Here is a 17,526-nt window from a genome sequence, read left to right on the forward strand (position 1 = left end):
GGTTGCGCAACATGAACCCTGAGACGCTCACGCTGGGTTTACACCTGTGGGACAGCGGCGGAGACCTGCTGCTGCTGAGCACAGCTACGCAGGAGCTGAAACTTGGCAGCAAACCAGCAAAACGCAAAGAACTTTGCAGTTCCCCCCCAAACTAACCGACTTGAGTTGAGTAAAGCAGTTGGATGCAGGTAATGTTAGCTAAAAGATGACTAGCTAATACCAATATAGCACGTTAAGCTTGTTAACAAGTAGCCTGTAGTCTACTGATGTTGTCTGTGTTCAGCTTAGGGCTGTATAAATAAATCGATTTGGCGATATATATCGACATTTTCCGCCCTCAGAAAGTATCGATTTTTCATTCGCGAGTATCGATCCGTTAGGGTCCATAGCCTTATAGCTCTTTTTAACGTCGTAGCAAGACTCCGCCTCCCTCAGTCTTACTTTCAACTTGAGCTTAAAGTGCACATTATAAACTACACACCAGTTTTTAAATGGTGTTAATAGACCAAGTATAACCGGAGTTATGCTAAAATTAGTAAACCATATTTTTCTGAATGTCAGAGAAAATGTCAAAAGCGCCGCCATTCCCCGGTTTTTCTGATTATATGAGAGGGAATGAGCTTCCAAACGTACAAAACGAAACGAAACATTAGATTCCTGTGTTTTTGGAAATGTAAAATCTTCAATAAATGACGATGGGCTGTATTTTGTTGCTGAGAAACGAAGTAAAGTTGCGCAAGTAACCATGAAAGAGAAGCGGAACGGAGAAGCTGCTCGAACGGAGCAGCTGCAAAAGCAGTAAGATCGCGAAATTAATGCACATTTCGACTGGTAGCATTCACTTCGTAATTAGTTTTTATCTTAGCGGTTTCTGCTCTGTATATAAAGGATTACCTGAAGAATGAACATGGGTTGATGATATCAGCAGGAAGACTAAGAAGAAAAACCCGCAGCCGGAATCCGCGGCGCAGTGAGGATTTCCATGGTAACAATGGCTGATCGATCAGTTTTATTAGCAACAGACAAAGAGTATCAGAGACTGAGAGAACGATGAGATCCTGGCAGTCTGAGAGGCAGCTACTCAGAGATCCAAGCAGGGGAATAGCGGCGCTGCGTAGCTGCAGAGAGTCGATCACTACGGGGTGAGGCGGAGCCACGACTTTAACAGTTAGTAGTAAACAGTTTACAGCCACGGCTAACTCCGGGAGCCAAGGTAGAAAAACCTTTTTTCCCATAGTCCGAAAGACTGGATTTGTGGCTGCATTTTTACTCCAAAATGCAGCCACAGTGTTCAAAAGAAAAAACATAAGTGCAATCATTTGCATATTGAGAGTCTACAGAAGCTGATAATCTCCCCACTCTGCTCCTGGATTACCGTTTAAACCTTTGAGTTTTATGTCAAATACACATGAATTAAATGACAGAAACTAATTCTCTCACTGCATCTTTGATTCATTTTGTCCAGCTGCAGACTGTTAGACTGTCCAATCAGATTCAGGTATTGTCTAGTTGGTGATTTTAATCAGTTTTCAGTTAACTAAATTCAAGTCTATGGAACACAAAATGTCACTAAAATCACTGTCCTAAAATCTTTCAAATTGTAAAAATGCACTGAACAGTATCGAATTGTATCGCTCAACAAATATCGTGATACATATCGTATAGTGACCAGAATATCATATATCGTATCGTGAAATTATTGTATCACTACACCCCTAGTTCAGCTACGCAGATTCATTTTGTCCCCCTGTTAAACTCGTCTGGAGCCGGGGCTGACCAGCATTGGAATCATTTTTAGTTAATTTTACTGTAGATTCAGTTGATTGTAATGTGTTTCACAGAGGAACAAAACTTTACGTCTCTTATTACCTGACAGGATATGGGTTTTCTTGGCTTTTTAAACAGAGGAAAAAACGCTCGACTCAATAGTTATACCTCAATATAACTATTGAGGTATATTTTAGAAAGACAGTTACTGATTACACGTTGTTTTGAAATAAATATAAAAACTATTCCATTTGACCTTTACATAATTCTGGTCTTAAGAGAGTTTATCAAAAATCCTATCTTCACTAAGCGTTCCCAAGTAAAAAAAAAAGTATACTTTAGTATACTAAATTTTACCATACTTTAATGTACTTAAACTGTACTATTTTGGAACAACTTTTTTTGTGCTTAGTATACTTTAACAGTATTTTAATAGTATTAAATTACAACTTTTAGTATACTTAGTATACTTCAACATACTTTTTTGGAACAACTTCATGTTATACTTAGTATACTTTAAGTATACTTTTTTTATGTAGTATTCAAGAGAAATGTTCCAAAATATTCCATATTTTGAGTGTACTAATTCTGTCATAAAATTATATTAAAAATATACTTTTAATATATTTTAAATATACTACTATAATGTATTTAAATTACACTTACTTTTGTTTTGATTTACTGCTATTTCTAATAAAGTACAATTTTAATTACTCATGAAATTCCTATTTTCCTATTTTGTACATTATATGCATAACTACACTGCAGTATTTAAATTGTTTTAGGCTACAATTACACAGAAAGATTAATTACACAAGATGTTCAAGGTAATTAAAATATTTTATTACCGACATTTTAAAATTGTCCAGTTTTACTCACAACTTTATGAACTTTACATAAATTATCAGTTTACACATCAAAAGTGAACACATGAACATGAAAATTTAAATGTGACAAAAAACATGAAAGTTATTACTATAAAGAACAAAAATTATAATTATAATTAAATAAAGTGTTACCATTTTGGTAACACTTTATTTGATGGGATGTGCATAAGACTGACATAACACTGTCATAAACATAACACTTGTCATCCAACTTTTACAGCAAATTCTCATTAAAATTGTCATTATTTACTGAATGACACTTCATGACACTATTAGTATGTTCCGAACATGAGTGACGAAAGAACATTCCCGTTCACTGCACCTTACAGAAACCTACAAAAAAGAACAATAGAGCAATTAAACATAGAAAGTATTTGTATTTTAAAGAGAACAGAAAAATGGCAAATAAAAAAAATAATACTTACAATTTTAAGACGTTGTGGACTCGCCATATATGTGACATCATCAGAACAGATGATGATTAGGACCGGATGCCTGGGGTGGAAAAACATTTCTGGGTTTCTTCTTTGCCTGTTTATGTTAGAAGTAGAAAAAAATAGTCAGCAATGTCATAGAATCAGTTGATGTTGGCATTAACTGTGAAGCTGTTTGAAGTGTGGACTTAAGGAGACAAACTACCTTAAAATCTTTCCATCCATGATCTGAACACACTGATCCTTGTAGGATGGTGAGGGGGGCTGGTGGTGCCTATCTCCAGCAGTCATCAGATGAGAGGCAGGGTTCACCATGGACAGGTCACCAGTCCATCACAGGGCCCTGAAAGCCAACAACAAATAAAATGAATGAAAGAGAAATGTTAGATTAACAAGGGGGGAAATTCTGTCCAGTTAACTTGAAATGAATCATGTTTATTAAGCACTTGGTGTTGGTAACAGCAGTTTCTGTTGTTGAAAATGAAATGTAGCTAGCTCCTCATTGAAAAAACAAAAACAAACTTACACCATGAAGATGATGTGAAGGTTCATCCTCAGAGCTGGTTGGTGATCTGGTGGAGTCAGAGCTTCTTCTGAGACAGAAAAGTCTTTAGGTTTCCTAACACCTGATTTCTCTGGTTTCCTCTTTCATCTTCATTTGCTTAGTTAGACTGCAAACATATGTTGAAGATAAAAACATTGATGAACGAGTTAGAACAACAACCTCACAATATCAAAGTCTCTTTCTCTTATGGAGCTTAATTAAAACCAGGTTAAGTTTATGAATTAAAGTATAAGTCGCAACAAACAGCCTCAATGCAGTTATAACATGAAGCTGAATGATTGCTATAGTAATAATCATACAAGTCACAATAAAATTGATAAAATAATTATTTAAGAAACCAACGTAAGTTATATATCTTTACTGCACTGTTTATAATTAAATGAAGATAATTAATAAGCAAACTTACCACCAGCTAGCAACACTTAGCAGCCTTCATCCCTCTAGGCTCCTTTTGTGACCCACATTTCATTTCCATCGGTTGTTGTCCTGTTGTGTTGTCGTCTAACTTGGACTAGGTCACCAGCTTGAATTTACCAAAATTAGTAACTATTTCAAGGCCCTCTCTACTTTTAAGGCAATATTATGTGAGTAAAAATGGCGAATTTGAACAGCTTATCTTCCCTGCGTTCAAGCTTTTTCTTCTCTTTGTGGCGTTTTTTAAATAAATGAAAGTGTGCAATACCGCCACCATCTGGTCTGGAGTATGAACTGGAGCTAATGCCGTTGATTATAAGGTTTTACATCACACATCTGAAAATTGGATACTTTCTTAAAAATTACATCATGATTATAATTTTTTTATTGTATGCAATTTTAATAAATAGTAAAATATTATTAAGGCACTTAAAAATTCATACATATTCATTCATAATTTGTTCACTTAAAGTATACTTTTATTATATAAAAAAATACACTTGTACCAAGTGTATTTTGGTACAATTATGTTTAAGTGTGTTTAAAGTTCTAATTTCGAAATTGGTGCAAATGTATTTTTAGTATACTTCAGATATACTTATAGGTAGTACACTTAATATTTAGTATACTTAAAGTGTACTTTCACAAATTTAAGTATGTTTGAAGTATACTAAAGTATACTTTTTTTGACCTGGGTTCCGCCGCGCTGCTATATGTGATCGGGCCACCGTCAAAAAACACACGGAGCTTAGCTAGCGGCGGGGTTTAGAAACGGAGACCCTTTTCTTTCAGAAGTTTTCTGATAGGGGCGTAAGCTTTCCTCTTCTTTTGGGTCTCTGCCGGGTAGTCCTGGTCGAAATAAACCCGCTGCTGGATGAGGCGAATCTCTCTTTTCTTCCACGCGGCACGAAGCACCAAATCCCTGGTTCTGAATGCCATAAGACAGGGGTGTGCAAACGTTTTGCAAAGGGGGCCAGATTTGGTGTGTTAAAAATGTAGGGGGCCGACCTTGGCAAACATTCTTTACATAGAACAGCAATATATTTAAACACATTTCAGCAAGCCATTCTGTGTTTCTGTGCTTTTTTATTTTAATTCCAGCGATCTTAAGCAAGTCTTTTGGTTCATTTGAAACATGCATGTCATATGCAATTGAATAATCAATTCACTTCACTTTTTTAACACTAACTTTTTTCTAACGGTTAAACAGAAGTAATTGTACTCTTGAGTGCAAATTACATTTGAAACACAAAAAAATATCTCACCATGGCAGGTCAATATTTACAGAATCTTTAAATAAAATAACAGAAATGAGCAAGTAATAATCAACAAGTGCAGGGCTCATATGACATTAATAACTATAAATGTTGATTAGATTTTTAAAAGTTTATTATTCTGGAGTGAAAACTGAAAACTTGTCTGAATTTATGACTGATTTTGATCTTAAAAAACAACATTTATTCAGAGACTAATTGTAAATGACAAATGACTTGTCTGCATTAATGTGACGGTGATACTGAGATCTGGATTGCAGCATATAGGCCAGGTCTGGCGCAAAGGCAGTGATAATGATGCGCAAGATGTCTCGTAAGTCTGTTAGCCGTGTCCTCACAGGGCTTTTATTTAAGTTCATAACCGAGAATGTCTTCTCACACAAATACGTCGACCCAAACAAGCTTAGCATTTTTTTACCAAATGCTCGAATCTCTCGAACCCTGTCCTTATCCAGCTGTCGTTAAAAATTGGCGAGAGAAAGCTGCTGGTGCCGACCGCGGCTCTCTGCGTCACACTGCAGCTCAATGAGCTCCAGCTGCAAAAGGTCTGGAACATCATCTGTGTCCACGGAGAAAGGTGAAAAAAGAGCGATCTCCTTCTCGATGGCTGCAAAATCCCGAAAGCGTTGTTTAAACTCTTCAGGCAGAGATGAAATATCTGATACTTACCGCCTCGTTAGCGCACTGACATTGCTCTGTGGGAATCTGGTCATGAGTTCTTGCAGCGCTGAAAAGTGTGCAGTATTGGGTTGGGTCGGCGACAGGTGTCTCTCAAACAGTTGCAGCTTGGTTCCAAAGGCTTTGATGTGCGAATATAGTTGGCTTATGACTGCGTCTGGTCCCTGGAGACTGGTGTTCAGGACATTAAGGTGCTTTGTAACATCAACTAGAAACCCCAAATCAGCCAGTCACATAGGGTCACTTAGTTCTCGCATAGGTTGTCCTTTTTCAGCCAAAAACTCACCGATTTCTTGCCTAAGAGAGTAGAAGCGTGACAATGCAGAACCCCGACTGAGCCTCACGTCAGTGTGATAGACAACATCTCCATATTCCGCATGAATCTCGCTTAGAAACTGTTGGAACTGACGGTGGCATAGCGCTCTGGAGCGGATATAGTTAATAGCCTTTCTCACCGGTTCCATAACATGTTCGTATTGGAGATGTTCAGCACACAGAACTGCTGATGAATGATACAATGGAGTTTTACAGCTTTTTACCCCCTTCTTCACTTACTTTGTTTCTTATTAGTGTTGCTAATCCACTTCGTTCACCAGTCATGGATGGTGCGCCGTCTGTAATAATCCCAGAAATTTTATTCCAGGGGAGTTTCATGTCATCCACGGCAGCGCAAACAGAAGAGAATAAATCTGTTCCTCTCGTTTGGTTTTTCAGGCTCTTGAGTTCAAGTAGATCTTCGGTAACGTTCATTTCGTTGCCCACTCCTTTAAAAAAAATAAGTAACTGAGCAGTGTCAGAGGCGTCTGTGCTTTCCTCGCAAGCTAGTGAAAAAAGTCAAACTCCTTTCCTCTGACTCCCAACTGTCTTTTGATGTCTGATGACACTTCTTCAACTCTGCGTGCCACAGTGTTACGTGCCAGGCAGACTTTGGCAAACTCTTGCTGCTTCTCAGGACAGATTTTCTTCACCATAGTCATCACGCAGTCATTGATAAATTCACCCTCAGTGAAAGGTTTGCAATGCTTTGCGGTCAGCGCGGCTACCTCGTAACTAGCCTTTGTAGCTTCTCATTTGACTCTTAGGCTCTTGCAAAATGTCGCTGCTGTGAGATTAAATTAGCTTCAAGTTGCTTCAGTTTCTCGCTGCGTTCCTTCCCTGTGATCTTGTCGTATGTCAGCCTGTCTCGTTTGGTAATGTTGCTTCACATTGAACTCTTTAAAAACAGCCACAGTCTCTTTACAAATGAGGCAGACACAGTTGTTGCGTATTTCAGTAAAGAAATAGTCTAATTTCCAGCCATCCTTGAATCATCGGCCCTCGCTGTCAACTTTCCTTTTTTTGTTGATAGTCGCCATTTTAGAAAATTGAGGGGAAAGAGTCACATGAGCTGCTGCCCTCTAGTGGGTAAACGAGGAACAGCATTTAGTGTGTAAGCTACGCCATATGCAGGCAACAGTACTGCTGCCCGATATATTAATTCTATGTGCGGGCCAGACGTTATTGATTTTATGACAGAGGCTGCAGGCCGGATGAAAATTGACCACGAGCCGTATTTGGCCGAACTTTGGACATGCCTGCCATAGGAGATCACCACAGAGCGGGGGTTCGCATTCTGCGGTGGTTTGGGACCCAAAGCCCGGTGGTAGCGCTGTACAGCCAAATCGATATCCTGGAGTGACAGTTCAGCCTTAATGAAACCGCCCATGAATTCCAACAGATTGTCTCCCTCTGTGTCTTCCGGAATCCCGTACACACGGATGTTGTTTCTACGTGAGCGTGCTTCTAAATCAGTCAGTTTGGCTTGAATTGTATCTTGTTTGTCTATAGTTTGAGACAGCACCTCTTTCGCTGCCGCGGTCCACTCCTCCATTTCTGCCACACGTTGTAACGACTTCTTTAGGTTCTTTTTTATGTTCGACACAATTTCGTTTAGTTTTCCATTAATCTCCTCTTGGAAACTTCTTAAATCTCGCTTCATGTCGGCGAAGTCGTCACGAAAGCAGCACAGCTCTTCCTTCATGTCTGCACGGATAGCTACAATCTCTTTGTGGATAACTCCGATGATAGCCTGAAGCCCTCCATAGCTATGTGCTGGTCAGATATGCCTTCGCCAAATAGTGAAATTCTCTCGCCTGTTTCGTCTGTTTTGATTTAACGTTACTTTTCTATGCCTTTCCCCTTTTCATCATAAAATAATCGGTCTTAGAGGGTTAATTCAGCTCTGGCAACGGGGAATTAGTTGGGAGCTCTGGTTCAATGCGTCTGCTCACCTCAGCGCCATAACCGGAAGTCACAAAATATATTTTAAATATATTTTAAATATACTTGAGCAAGTGTATATTTACACTTGGGCAAATATATATTTTGTTCACTTAAAGTATACTTTTATTTAATATATTAAAAGTGTATTTTGGTGCAATTATGTTTAAGTGTGTTTAAAGTTCTAATTTTGAAATTGGCACAAGTATACTTTTAATATACTTCAGATATATTTATACGTAGTACACTTAATACTTAGTATACTTAAACTGTTCACAAATGTAAGTATATTTGAAATATACTAAAGTATACTTTTTTTCACCTGGGTTGGCCCCCCAGAAAGGGGTGACCAGGTCAGGAAGTGTCCTGACCTCGGTCTTAACATGTTATGGTCCTAAGATCACTTTGATCTTATCAAACAATCACATTTTTTGTAGCATATTTCAGCAACAAGGCACTTCAAAGTGTTTTACATCATAAAAACGCAAAAGTAGAAAGTTAAAGAACACACAGTCACATTATATTTTGTCAATTTCCACCATTACACGTGAGAATGTTGATTAATGTTTAATTGATTATGTTTCAAAAGCAACTTTTAATCTAGATTAAAAGGCAGTCAGTGTTTCAACTGTTTTGCAGTTTTCTGGAAGTTTGTTCCAGATTTGTGGTGCATAGAAGCTGAATGCTGCTTCTCCATGTTTGGTTCTGGTTCTGGGGATTCAGATCAGACCAGAACCTGAAGATCTGAGAGGAAGGTTGAAACAACAACAGCAGATCTTTAATGTGTCGTGGTGATTTATAAATTAGTAACAGTATTTTAAAGTTTATTCTCTGAGCTACAAGGAGTCAGTGGAAGGGCTTTAGACCTGGGTGATGTGATCTTCCTGGTTTTAGTGAGAACGCCAGCAGCAGTGTACTCTTGGGGGGCCTCCTGGTGACCGCGATAGGTCACGCACACTTCACCGATAATATGAACTGCCTTGCAGTGTGCAGAGTGCATCCAAACGTCGAAAGCTAGAAGATAAGCAAGCAGAACAATGTCTCAAAAAAGGGCTTATCCTTCAGGGAGAGAGGAAAGAAAGAGGATGAATAGAACAAAGCCAAGATATGTTTACCATACCATACCATACCAACTTTATTTATAAAGCACTTTAAAACAACCACAGCTGATACAAAGTGCTGTACATTAAAACACAGCATAATAAAAAAAATAAAAACTCTTACAGTTTAAAAACAAAAACATACACTCTAAAACTAGATCCCGCAGGAGTTAAAAGCCAAGTAAAATAAATGGGTTTTAAGACGAACTTTAAAAGTGGACAGTGAAGGGGCCTCTCTGACCTGCAAAGGCAGGTCATTCCATAACTTAGGACCTATGACAGAAAGCCCTGTCCCCTCTGAGCTTCCTCCTGGATCTTGGTACCTCCAAGAGCAGCTGATCTGCTGACCTGAGAGACCGATAAGGTACGTAGGGGTGAAGAAGCTCAGAGAGGTAAGCCGGGGCAAGATTATGCAGTGATTTAAAAACAAACAAAAGAATTTTAAAATGAATCCTAAAATATACAGGCAGCCAGTGAAGTGAGGCCAGGACAGGGGTCACATGCTCCCTCTTCCGAGTTCCTGTCAAAAGTCGTGCAGCAGCATCTGAACCAGCTGCAGACGTGAGAGCAGCGACTGACTGACTCCCAGATAAAGTGCGTTACAGTAATCCAGTCGAGTCGAGATAAAAGCGTGGATCACTGTTTCAAAATGTTGCCTGGAAAGAAAAGATTTCACTGATGCCAATCGCCTTAAATGATAAAAGCTGGACTTAACCACGGCTCTGATTTGGCTGTCCAGTTTAAAATCACTGTCCACCTTAAAACCAAGGTCCGTAATAACATGTTTAAAATATACCTCCAAAGGTCCAAGGTCAACAGAGGAGGACTCAGAGGAGTCACTGGGTCCAAACACCATCACCTCTGTTTTGTTTTCATTACAATTTAAAAAGTTCAAGGCCAACCAAGCTTTAATATCACCTAGACATGCCAGGAGATGTTTAATGGAATGGACATCCTTCTGCTTCAGGGGCAAATAAATCTGACAATCATCAGCGTAACAATGAAATGAAATCCCATGTTTCCTAAGGATAGAACCCAGAGGCAATAAATAAAGAGAGAAAAGCAGAGGGCCCAGAATTGAGCCCTGTGGGACACCATAAGTCATTGAAACAGCAGATGATTCAGAGTCACTAATTTTCACTGAAAATGTTCTCTCCTCTAGGTAAGACCTGAACCATTTAAGAACAGTGCCATCAATACCAACAATGTGATGTAATCGCGATATTAAAATGTCGTGGTCTACAGTATCAAAGGCAGCAGTTAGGTCAACTAGGATCAGAACAACATGGTTACCAGAATCACATGCAAGAAGGATGTCATTAAAAACTCTTATTAAAGCAGATTCTGTGCTATGAAGAGTTTTAAAACCTGACTGGAAAACCTCCAGAATGCCATTGTCATCTAAAAACTGTTTCAGCTGACAGTACACAATTTTTTCTAAAAACTTAGAAAGAAAAGGCAGCTTTGAAATAGGCCGATAATTAGCCACAACAGTAGGATCAAGGCCAGGTTTTTTAAGCAGTGGCTGCACTACTGCATGTTTAAAACTAGAGGGCACCACACCTGAGGACAGACTGCTATTTATAATTGCAAGAACAGGCTGCACTATGCTAGATAAAATATCTTTAAAAAATTGTGGAGGGACAGGATCACTGGGGGAACCTGATGGCTTAATGCAGCCGACCACGTCCTCTAAAAGTGAGACAGTCACAGGTCAAACTGAGTGAAAGCAACAGAGCAAGGGACCGAAACAGAGTCAGGAGCTGTGATAAGAGCCCTGGTACTACCAACCTTTTCAATAAAGAAACGCAGAAACTTAGCACACATGTCAGGAGAAGCTTCCAAACAGGCATTCTGTGGAATATTAAGGACAGAGTCAATGGTGTGAAATAAAACACGTGAGTTATGGCTGTTTGAGGAAATTATATTTGCCAAATATTCCCTTTTAGCCTCTTTAACCGTGTTCTGGTAGAGACGCCAACAGTCTTTTAAAATCTGAAGGGTAACCTGCAGTTTATCCTTTTTCCATCTGCGTTCAACACGACGACATTCCTGCCTTGCAGCACGAGTTCTGTCATTAAACCAAGGCTCAGGTTTAATCCTTGGCTGCCTGGTTTTTAATGGAGCAACCGAGTCCAGAATGGTTTGACAGGAAGAACAGAACCAGGACCAGAGCTCCTCTGTATCAGAGCTGAGGAAGTCAGATGATCCACAGAGCTGAAGAAAAGCAGCAGAGAACTGAGTGGCAGTGGAAGGGTTAATAATCGGACAGCGCCGAACAGCAGCGAGTTTTAACTGCAGTAGGTGTCAAACTAACACTGAATAAAACAGGCAGGTGATCCGAGAACACAGAGTCACAGGTTTCCAGGTTAGTCACAGGCAGACCGCAGGAAATAACCAGGTCCAGTGTGTGTCCGTGCTCATGTGTAGGACCGGATACGGCCTGTACCAGGTTAAAAGAGTCCAGAAGGCTTAAAAAGTCCTTTACCAGAGGCTTATCAGGACAGCACACGTGTATATTGAAGTCTCCAACAATAAGAACATGTTCATAGTTAGTTATAATCCCAGATAAAAAGTCAGAGAAGCCGCTTATAAAATCCTTATTATATCTGGGGGGGCGGTAAACGACAGCACAGAAAACTGGGTTTACGTGTCTCACTTCAAATGACGTAAACTCAACACAGCTTACATTTGTAGTCCTGTTTGTAAACAGTCGCTGTGCCTCCCCCTCTCCTCGAAGTCCGTGGTGAATTAAAATAAGAACAATCCGCCGGTAAAAGCTCAGATAGAGCACTGGACTCACCAACACTCAGCCACGTCTCAGTCACACACAGAAAATCCAGGTTTTAGTGACTAAAAAAGTCCCGAAAAATAAGTTTTATTCACAAGCGACCTGGCGTTTACCAGGCCGATCCTGACAGGAGCTGGATCCTGGGCTTCGACAGGTCTGGAAACCCGGCACAGCGGTCTCAGGTTTTGGAGACACCGTTGGCGTATGTTGATCCGGGAAGGGCAGGGACGGCGTTGGAGAGGGGCTTGAACGCTGACCACTGGCACCAAACAGACATCAACAGGATCCAAGAAACGCCGAGGCACCCGAGAGCCCAGAAACGATCCATCCGATGATCGGGTAAAAGCAGAACAGTGCGTCAGATAAAACTTCAGCTTTACCAGCTGGCCGCCTCGTCTACCGCGGCGACGACGACGACGACGACGTCTCCGTCGTGAAAGCAGCGCAGGAATCCGGAACAGGTGGCTCGGAATCCCCGACAGAAGCGGGGGCAAGGAGTGTTGGCCAACAGTTTCGAAAAACTCCACATCCTGGACCAAAGATTGGAGGTCCAGAAGTGTGCTACGACCGTACATCAGTAGAGACTCAGTTCCGCAGACGATACAGGTCAGAAACAACACAAACATAAGCAAATGTGAGAACGACAGACGAGCAGCCACACACACCGGCGCCATCTTGTCTCGCATAATGTGTCTTGATAATGTCAGTGATGTCAGTAACGCCTTACAAAGTAAGGCGTTACTGACGTTGGACCACTTTCTTGGATGCAACACGTTTCTTTATCAAATCCAGTAATCAGATTAAAGTTACTTATCCAAATCACTGTGACTTACAATTTTCTTTTTAAATTTTCTTTTATTTCCTCTATGCGTCTTGAGGAGTGTCGTGGTTTTTGGAAGGCTTTTTGCCCACATACAGAAGGCAAAACGAAAAGTGAAAAAAGTTTTATTGAATAAATAAACAGTTATAAATGAATGGATCTTCTGTGGTTTTTCTTTTACTGGAGACTTGGGGAATATAGGAACATGGTGATGAAGATGATGGTCCACCAGGGGGGTGAGAAATTAAAGCGATCTGGGCTTGGGCTTGAGTTGTGCTTGGTCCAGATGAGCGAGATGAATACTTGTGGAAGCTGCTGGATGGTGGAAGCTGTGAGGTTGGAGGGCGGACAGGTAACACAGGTGCTTGAAGAAGAGGAGCTAGTAGGATGTCAGTCATGGAGGTAGGAACCAGAAAAAGGTCAGATGAGTCGTGAGACTCATGAGAGAAATCCAAAGGACACTGGAAGTGGCACTCAGGTCTTGCCGTGAGAACCATTACAGGTGAACACTCAGGCATCGAAGGACTGACGTCTCACGCCTCTTAAAGACAGGAATGACAGATCCGCCCTCTGGTAACAGCAGCTCCAAGGCTCCATCTGGTGGAGAAACTGAACAGGTGGAAGGAAAGGGAAACCCTATACAAAACACAAAACCCCGACTCACAACAAGGACTGCGCACCGTTTCTATGCGTCAGTATCAGCAGCGACAGAAACATACAATGGAAACGAGATGCACATTTTGTTGCTGTAAAAAACAGGAACTATTTTGAGTTTCTGTCGCCAAGTCCAATTATTATAAGCATCTTTGGGCTTGTTCTTTTCTAAAGTTGCTTGCAAATGTAATGAGTCGCGGGTTGCGCTTTTGAACTGTTTTTTAACATAAAGTTGTTCATTTTTCTGGGAAATAAGCACAGACAAAATAATAAGCCTTGGAATTTGTCTGACATCCAGGTAGTTTTAGTTAGGCTTTCCAGGTCCATCTAGTTTTGCCACCTGTTCCTTAAAATATGGAATCGTCCCGTATTTGGCTGTTAAATGTTGCATCCCGTATTGAACCGATACGGGATGCGATTTGTTCCATATCTCCATAAATGTCAGACAGACTCGCCTAACACACACATATCAACAATAACTATAACAATAATGACCAAAATAAAACACACGATATATTAAGGTCAGCTAAATTGTTGTGGTGTGAGCTAAAGGACCCCAGAACACTACGGACCGACGCTCTTGTGGTTGCCTAGAGACGGTCACTACGCAGCCGCGGTGAGCTGCTATCAACCCGGGTCTTTTTAAAACATCCTCAACCCAATTCTCCACCATCCTTAGAACCAAAACCTCTCATAAAGATACAGACATGAGAGGGAAGACTCAAATCCCAGGCTGAACATGTTAGTGAGGATGAATACAGGCAATTAAAACAAATGTGTTCATCTTGCTGCTGTTATGAATGGATCAGGAGAGGAACTGCAGACCCGGTTAGAACCTAAAGAACCAGAAATCAGCATCTCTTCATCCCTCAATCATCTCCTGAGGCTGATATGGTATAGAACATTTTGCTATGATTAAGTTTCTTACTGTGGTTTTAGTTATGGTTTGATTATTAGATGATCAATTATTTGCTTATTTAATGCATAGTCGTATCAGCCAAAATAAAACAAATGACCATTTGAAGAACAAATCATATTAAGAGATTAACAGTAAATAATGTACATAAATGTTTCCTACTTTAAAAAGATTTGTTAGGGCTTTCTGTTTGCTTTATTAAGAAATGTTGACATATTAATTCAGTGGTCATTTAATGTATTATTAATGTCAGACACAGACCTTCTGCCCAGAGGAGGTTCTAGATGGGGGCCATCAGGGGTACAGAAGAAATAATAAATGTAAATAAATGTATTTTGTTAATATTCAGAGGTGGATTTTTTTTTTTATCAGTTACTCAGTACTTGAGCAGTTTACCAAATACATTTTACACTTGCTTAATTAAACATGTTTAAGGTGTGCTACTCTGATTGGAGTACAATTTTGGAGTACTCAATGTATGAATGATTGCTCTCTGGATCACTATTGATTTTTAAAGGTTTTGTTGGTTATAGCTGCCTTTATTTCGAAGTAGTTTGACAGGAAAGTGGGTCATGAGAGAGGGGGAAGACATGCTGCCTGCGACCATAGACATAACATAAGGATAGACCCTCATGGCTGCTCTCGCCTGTTGTCGCTGACGAGATTTAGGGCGGCCATCTTGGAGCGGTCCACCACTCCACTCAGCGTTATGTTTAGCAGCACATTGACGCATTTAATCAATCATAACACGCTTTTTTGTTACTGGAAACCATATTCAAACATCTATCAAAGCTACATTTATAAACAATTGTATTATTTAAGTATGTTTTTAATACATAGTTCAGCATATTTAAATATGCTTAGTGGCTATAACAATAGAATAGGAATGGAATATTCTGATATTGATGTATGATGAGCATATTACAAAGCACACAGCCGTTCATCATTTATTTAATAAATTATTTAGTAATATCAATACATATTTATATAACTATACGAACACAAAAAAATTATGATTAATAATAACAAATAAATAATGATTAATACTGAATAATATATATTGGATACATGTTTATATGTATGGATGTATGTATATACATCCATACATATATAGATATATCTATGTTTCAGATTCAGCAGCTGAGATTGAGTCTAAAATCCGATGTGAGATTCATCCGTGCTGCAGTGAATCCATCTCTCTTTATAGATTCTCCCTCTTCTTCCTCACATCATGTCTTTAGAAAACCTTCAAAACAAAAATGGAAGATTTAGGATGTATCTTACTTTTGACAGAGTGAAAGAATTACATATAAATAATAGTCTTTACCACCTGTGTAAACTTTGCTGGTGAATGTTATAACACATAAAATAAGTTTTATAATATGTGTTACATTGTTTCATTTCTAATATAGGCTCTTGTGTCAGATAATCTAAGTCAATGTTAGAGAACAATTAATTTTTTTAGATTGATAGAATCTCAGTTAGCCTTCATAGCAGCTTAACCCGTATTACACCAAACACTGTAGCTAATATTAGCTGGTATCTCGCTGGTGGACATAAATACAGTAAAGTAATATTCCAATCAAAGAATATACACAATAATATGTCCATCTTACTTGTGAAATGTTATCTGTGGAGCCTCACATCAATAGTCCATCGATTCGAACAATAATATCCCTCAGTGCTGAGGTATCTTCTGTTGTTTTGGTTGAGCAAAGTAGGAGGGACGACTGCTCCAAGATGGCCGCCGTATTTCCTGCGCCGGAACAGCCAATGCGGGGTCTAACTTTTATATGGACCTTACCACAGGGCCCGCCTTTCATTGGCTAATGCCCATTTTACGTCACAGCACAGCTATCACGTGGGTTACCGGCTCACAAACTCATGCTAATGTACATTGTGGACTAGCAGACCAACAGAAAGTTTTTGCGTCAGGACTCGATAAAGAATGGTTCTCCACCGTCAGTGGGGTATCTGTACAGGCGATGTCAGGTATCCTGATCGTGTTTGTGGAACTAAAATTCACAGATTTCCAAAATCTGAAACGGAAAGCCTTGCTTGGATCAAAGCTTGTGCACGACCGCATTTGCAGCTCAACCGTCGTAGGATCAATAAGAACAAAGTGTCTGCTGGTGTAAGTATTATTGCTTTGCTTTCTTTGTGTTTAGTGAATGAAAAAAAATAGTCAATAATAAACACATGCATTATGAAAACCTTTTAGCCAAGTACAGCATAATGGCAGTACCGATACAACTTCTACATCCTGAAGCCTGTCTGTTACAGTCTTACGTTAGCTGAACAGATCAATAGGCAATGTGTACCGTATCTGAAAACATTAAAGATTTTATTTCACCTGAAAAGGCTTTTTACTAAACTGTAATCATGTTAGCCACGCTAGCTTTTACTAAACTGTAATCGTGTTAGCCACGCTAGCTTTTACTAAACTGTAATCGTGTTAGCCACGCTAGCTTTTACTAAACTGTAATCGTGTTAGCCACGCTAGCTTTTACTAAACTGTAATCGTGTTAGCCACGCTAGCTTTTACTAAACTGTAATCGTGTTAGCCACGCTAGCACCGAGTACCGTGTATAAGTCCTAGGCACATTCGAACCCTCTAAACCATGAATGTCCGACTTACCCAGCCTTGCAAGAACAACAGGCATCAGTGATCTTGTCCACAGCTATATTTATGCTGAGGGTCTGAGGATCTGCTGTTTTCCTCATCAACTGGTAGCATTTAGCTGCAACTCGCACAATGTTAGAGGCATCGCGTGGCTAAAACATCTTGATGTCGTCCAAAAAAGATGACATGAACTTGTTGGTTCCCTTGTCGTGGCTGATATTTTGTGAAAATCCGGCAGAAATGCTAAACTAATCGACTCAGAAATACTCTGCAGTCAGTCGAAACGAAAAATCCCAAAGAAGCTATTAGCTCTGTGAGGAGGTTAATGTGAGACATGAAGTCAC

The 17,526-nt window shown here is 39.8% G+C and overlaps 1 protein-coding gene and 1 long non-coding RNA gene across 2 annotated transcripts in view; both read right to left on the bottom strand.

Annotated features, from left to right (window-relative positions):
* Window positions 1-988, bottom strand: part of camk2d1 (calcium/calmodulin-dependent protein kinase (CaM kinase) II delta 1) — a 108,743-nt gene extending 107,755 nt beyond the window's left edge. The window contains exon 1 of the mRNA XM_008434849.3: window positions 895-988. The gene's annotated coding sequence lies outside the window, so the exon portion shown is untranslated. The remainder of the gene's footprint in view (window positions 1-894) is intronic.
* Window positions 989-2,379: 1,391 nt separating this feature from the next.
* LOC145548656 (uncharacterized) lies at window positions 2,380-17,191 on the bottom strand. The gene is made up of 4 exons (XR_014084665.1): window positions 3,615-17,191; window positions 3,294-3,431; window positions 3,080-3,185; window positions 2,380-2,987 (listed from the first exon to the last, which is right to left on the bottom strand). It is a non-coding gene; the product is annotated as an uncharacterized LOC145548656 (long non-coding RNA).
* Between the last annotated feature and the right edge of the window lie 335 nt (window positions 17,192-17,526).

Source organism: Poecilia reticulata, chromosome 18 (genome assembly GCF_904066995.2).
Source record: "Poecilia reticulata chromosome 18, P_reticulata-male-v2, whole genome shotgun sequence".
Lineage (NCBI taxonomy): Eukaryota > Metazoa > Chordata > Actinopteri > Cyprinodontiformes > Poeciliidae > Poecilia > Poecilia reticulata.